Here is a 5,670-nt window from a genome sequence, read left to right as displayed (position 1 = left end):
ATTAACTTTCCGACCTACTACAATATCGGAAATACGCCAGCTGTTTATTTTTGTATTATTTGAGGGTCAGGTTAAAGGTTAAGACAATTTTTGGGCCGGCTGCGGCTAGGAAAGTCTAGGGGGCCAGACGCTGCGGCCACAAGAAAATCTAGCAGCTGTAAAACCACGTGCTAGTAGATCGGATGTGTAGTACTAGTATAGCGGATTTGGTGTAGGTCAGAAGTGGAGTATAGCGGATTTGCGTAGGTCGAAAGATACACCACCTGTAAACGGCTCTAATTTAAGAAGGGCAAATATTTATAAAAATCCGTGTCTAATAGCAGTAAAAAAACATCAATCACGCAACCTCGGTATTTTAGAATATCTAGTTGCTTAAATCTCCGCGGCATTACAAATTTTAATTTTTGAAAATGAAATACACGAATTCTTTTCTTTAGCCAAACTTGACTACGCAATCAATTCAGTGGGAAAAGAAACAAACTGCATATTGTCAGTATCTTAAAAGCGTTTGCAAGAGGAGGACTGATATGCTGAAGAAGGCATATGTGAAGCAAAGAATTAGTATTTCTCTCAAAGTATATCTCAAATTCTCAAAACGAAGAGAGAAATGTATTTCTTCCACAACACAATGGATTTTAAACCCCCAAATTTCGCCGAAAAATGAAAGTTACTCTTTAAATCGTTATGACTAGAAAACGTTAAAGTTCCGGAAGAACACGACAAACGCTGAAGGGGTCAAGTTTTTGTGTTGATACTTGCTCATTTTTAAAATCGTCATTTTTGTAAAAAATCGACGTATTTGGGATTTTACGTCGCCGAAAAATATCGGATGGCATTGCCCACCCCACTATGTAGTTCGTATAATTCATCCATAAATTTTGCCTTTTTCTGGTCGAATCATTTTGAGCACACTTATTTCCGGTCATCTTGTAAAATCTAATTCCTCCTAGACAATTTCAATTAAAATTACTAATTCCCAGGATAATTGCTTTTCAGAGATGTCTTACTTTACTATGTGAATGTGGACGCGCAGAGGAACCCCATCAAGAACACTGCAGTGGAGAAGAGAGCCTCAGTAAATCAATCATTATTTTTTTACTTATATCCTAATGTTTTTTGGCCAGTTTTATACCTTATCCTTTGTAAATTCTTTTTTCGGCTTAGAGACTTAATGTTTCTGTTTTTGTCTAGCTACTTACCGTAAACATTGATGAGAATGCCCGCATTTTGAGAATTTCATCTCGTCCATCGTCAAAATCGAGGAATTCGTCTGAAATTATCATTTATTCAAACTCAAAAGCCACTTTATGGTGTTAGTTGTCATTTTTCGACTAAGAGACTTAATTTTTTCATTTTTTTCAAGTTCGTCCATTTTCAAAATCGACGAATTCGTCAGAAAATTGTCACTTATTCACACTTAAAGGTGGTTTACGCTGTAAGTTGTCATTTTTCAACTAAGAGAATTAATTTTTCCGTTTTGTCTAGCTACTTACCATATCCTTTGAAAACAGGGCCGACATTCGGAGATTTCAAGTTCGTATATCGTCAAAATCGACGAATTCGTCTGAAAATTGTCATTAATTCACACTCAAAAGTCGGTATACACTGTAAGCTGTCATTTTTCATCTAAGAGACTTAATTTTTCATTTTTTTCAAGGTACTTACCATATCCTTTGAATACATGGCCCGGCATTTTGAGATTTCAAGTTCGTCCATTTTCATAATCGACGAATTCGTCAGAAAATTGTCACTTAATCACACTCAAAAGTCGGCATACGCTGTAAGTTGTCATTTTTCAACTAAGAGAATTAATTTTTCAGTTTTTGTCTAGCTACTAATCATAACCTTTGAAAACAGGGCCGACATTTTTGATTTCAAGTTCATATATCGTTAAAATCAACGAATTCGTCTGAAAATTGTCATTTATTCACACTCAAAAGTCGTTATACGCTGTAAGTTGTCATTTTTCAACTAATAGACTTAATTTTTCAGTTTTTGTCAAGCTACTTCCCATGTCCTTTGAAAACTGTGCCGGGATTTGAGAGTCCAATTTCGTCCATCATCAAAATCGACGAATTCGTCTGAAAAATTTTATCAGTTCACACTCAAAAGTTGCTATACGTTGTTTGTTTTCATATTTTGCCTTAGAGACTTAATTTTTCCAGTTTTATCTAGCTTATTACCTTAACCTTAGAGTACCGTGCCGGCATTTTGAAAATTCAAGTTCGTCAATCGTCAAAATCGAGGATTAAATCTTAATTTTCATCAAAACTGGAAAAATTAAGCCTCTTAAGTCGAAAATGAAAACTTACATATGACGATTGACTAACTTGAACTATCAAAATGCCGAAAATGTTCTAAGGATAAGGTAAGTAGCTAGACAAAAGCAGAAGTCTTTAAGTCGAAAAATAAGTTTACAAAGAATAAAAATTCAGGATAGGAGTAAAAAAAATAGATGATGCATGAAGTTCTTGGTATTTTTATTTTCGGTTGCTCTCATCTCCATTGCAGTGCTTAAAATCGTTCGACCAGAAAAGATAATGCCAGAAAGATTTGATTTAAATCAAATACTGAGCATCCAGAAGAACTTTCAAGGAAGAGTCTCATAATTTTAAGGCATATTTCCGCATACAGCAACCTTGCACGGCTACCAATAATTTTTTTCACATGTTCAACTACCTCAAAAATCATTTCACGTCAAAAGGGTCCATTTGTATGAAATTAGAACATCAATAAAAATAGGATTTGATATCTAACTCGACCCATTTTCAGTAACTATAAATTTAGACCTTTGGACCATGAATAGTTGGAGGTGAACTACTGCTAGGGTGTTATAACATTCTTTTACAAAATAGGATAATTCAAATGAAATTAAATCGAACACCAAACATGACATCATACTTAGTCTTAACAGATCTTGACATATTCGAGAGCATAATAGAGAAGAGGTCAACCCGGAAGTCGGATATTGGAAATTGTCTGGTCATGCTGAAATGAATGAGTTGGTTTGAACCATTTGGTATTTTCCAAATTAGTTAAAGTTGATGGAAGTCAAAATGGAGGTCGTTGACCTCCGATCCCAAATTGTGTTCTTGATTCGTATGGATGATCACATTAAGATGCTGCATGTAAAATGTCAGCCTTATATCACAGTGGTTAAGACTTAATCCAGCCTGTACAAAATTTGGTGTCATGAAGTGTAAAATTGACCCCATTTTCTCGGCTATTGCTGCCGTAAAGGCTACTGCGCCTAATGCGCACCTTTTTATCACCATCCCATATTAATTGCAGTTTTAAAATTAAAAACAAAACCAAAGAAAATGGCGAAATTGAGTGTTTTTAGCCTTAAAAATTCAATATTCATACTCAAAATCTAATAATCCGCGAAAAAAATATCGGAAATAAAACTTGTTGGGAGAAAGATGGACTGGTATAGTTTTCTATTGTGCGCTTTTTGGACAATGGACTCCCTCCTCCTTGTTTGTACATGCATCTCATATATGTAACAGTTGAATTCGAGGTCATGTACATTAAAAAAAATGATNCGTTCTCTCAAACAGACCTAATGTACAAGTCTTGTTCAGTACCTTAACAAGGTAGTGCCTTTTTTTATAAAGAATAGGGCCATCTTGTTTTTTTTTGCAAAAAGAAAATGTCTGAAGAACGAAGCAACAACAAACCTAATCATTATTAATCTTTTTTATTTCAGATATATGCGTTGATTGAGCTAAACTACTAAAGCAATTGCATTTTATGAAGAAAAATTGAGGTGAGTTTGTAATTTTCCAAAAATAATCGGAAATCTCAAAAACTTTTAAAATCTTAGTTTCTTGATCTGCTTCCTGTTTTTTTTTTTGATCCGTTTCCGAATATTCGGTTCCCAGTTTTGAGAAAAAGTTATAAATTCTCAGTTTGTTGATCGGTTTCCCCTTATTTTTCGAGCCGTTTCCGCATATTTTTGGTCCCTGTCCGGTTTTCAGAATAAGTTTGAAATTCTCAGTTTGTTGGATCAGTTCTCTGTTTTTTATCTTCCAAATTGTAATCCAAAGCAAAAAGTCTATTTTAGTCATGATATAAAAGAAACCCCACAAAAAATTCGAAAAATCAATAAAGGAATTATAAAAAATTTGGAATAATAAGGGTAGCAAATCAAATCATATTATACATAAATAATCGTCATAATATAATATAGAAAATAATACTTACTTAAAGATTTAAATTTTGTAGAAATGAAAATTTATGGCCTATTTAACTGACAATATTTACATATACGGTTTATTGTACTGTATATATTTACAGGTAAGGCCTAATGCACTGTAGATGTTTACATGTCGGACTATTGCACTGTAAAAATTAATATGCATGACCTGGCCTTGTGTACTGTATTTATTTACATGTACGGCCTATTTCCATGTATATATTTACATGTACGGCCTATTTTTCTGTTTGTATTTACATGTACGGTCTATTTTCCTGTAGATATTTTCATGTACGGCCTATTTTCCTGTAGATATTTACATGTACGGCGTATTTTTCTGTAGATATTTACATGTACGGCCTATTTTCCTTTATTCATTTACATGTACGGCCTATTTTCCTGTATATATTTACATGAACGGCCTATTTTCCTGTATATATTTACATGAACGGCCTATTTTTCTGTATATATTTACATGAACGGCCTATTTTCCTGTATATATTTACATGAACGGCCTATTTTCCTGTATATATTTTCATGTACGGCCTATTTTCCTGTATATATTTACATGTACGGCCTATTTTCCTGTATATATTTACTTAGATATCCAGCCAATCGTAAATGTACTCGAGATATTAACATGCACAACCTTTCAGCAATCAACTGACTCTAATTTTTAGATTGTTTCCTAAAACCGGAAACAGATAAAAAATACGCAGAAACTGATCAAAGAAAAAAAGAGGAAACTGAGAAATATTTACCTTTTTCTGAAAACAGGAACGAAAAAAAGAGAAACTGATCAATAAACTGAGCATTTATTACTTTATCTCAAAACCAGAAACGGACTAAAAATATAGGCAACAACATTGGCATAGAGTTGGACAAGTGGCCTTAGGGCCGCCCCAATTGCCTGTTCTAGCCACAGCCCTCGGCCTAGAAATTGTCCTTATCTAACGTAACCCTGAAGCAGTGCTTAGGATCCATTCAATTTTGATGCGGATGCGGATGCGGATCCGGATCCGGATCCTGGATCCGCACTGGAAAAAAATGGATCCGGATCCAGGTCATTTCTTAAAGATTTACTGAATTTTTTAAACAAAAAATTTTTTCAAATTTTTGGTTTTATTTTTTTCGCTTATTTTATCCTAAAACTTGATGAACCATTCAAATATGAGGAAATTTTTATAATCTCTCTTTTTTTCAAAAGTTCAGATTTGGTGTTTTGGAGTAAAAAAGATTTTTTTTGCAGTTTTTGGTTGATATTTTACCCCTTGGATCCGGATCTGTGGATCCGCATATTTTTGCGGATCCGGATCCGGACCCAGGAAGCCAAAATCTTGCGGATCCAACGGATCCGGATCCGGATCTGGATCCTAAGCACTGCCCTGAAGTAATGAAAAATAAATATTAGGTTGATGATGAAATATATGAAGTTAATATCACGTTCACAAAAATGATAGCGGTAAGGGGGG

At 34.2% G+C, this 5,670-nt stretch overlaps 1 protein-coding gene across 4 annotated transcripts in view; it reads left to right on the top strand.

Annotated features, from left to right (window-relative positions):
- The first annotated feature begins 986 nt into the window (after positions 1-986).
- The window catches only part of LOC111711391 (F-box/LRR-repeat protein 4), a 34,670-nt gene continuing 29,986 nt past the window's right edge, over positions 987-5,670 (top strand). Inside the window, exons 1-2 of one of the 4 annotated variants that reach the window (XM_023485739.1) lie at positions 987-1,075; positions 3,710-3,769. The gene's annotated coding sequence lies outside the window, so the exon portion shown is untranslated. Of the gene's footprint in view, positions 1,076-2,420; positions 2,596-3,435; positions 3,521-3,709; positions 3,770-5,670 lie in introns of those variants that run through there. The other 3 variants (XM_023485736.1, XM_023485737.1, XM_023485738.1) reach the window with 3 other exon arrangements.

The sequence above is a fragment of the Eurytemora carolleeae genome, unplaced genomic scaffold, assembly GCF_000591075.1.
Source record: "Eurytemora carolleeae unplaced genomic scaffold, Eaff_2.0 scaffold1143, whole genome shotgun sequence".
Taxonomy (NCBI): Eukaryota; Metazoa; Arthropoda; class Copepoda; order Calanoida; family Temoridae; genus Eurytemora; species Eurytemora carolleeae.
Note: the sequence above shows the minus strand (reverse complement) of the source record. Positions and strands in the feature narration are given on the sequence as shown.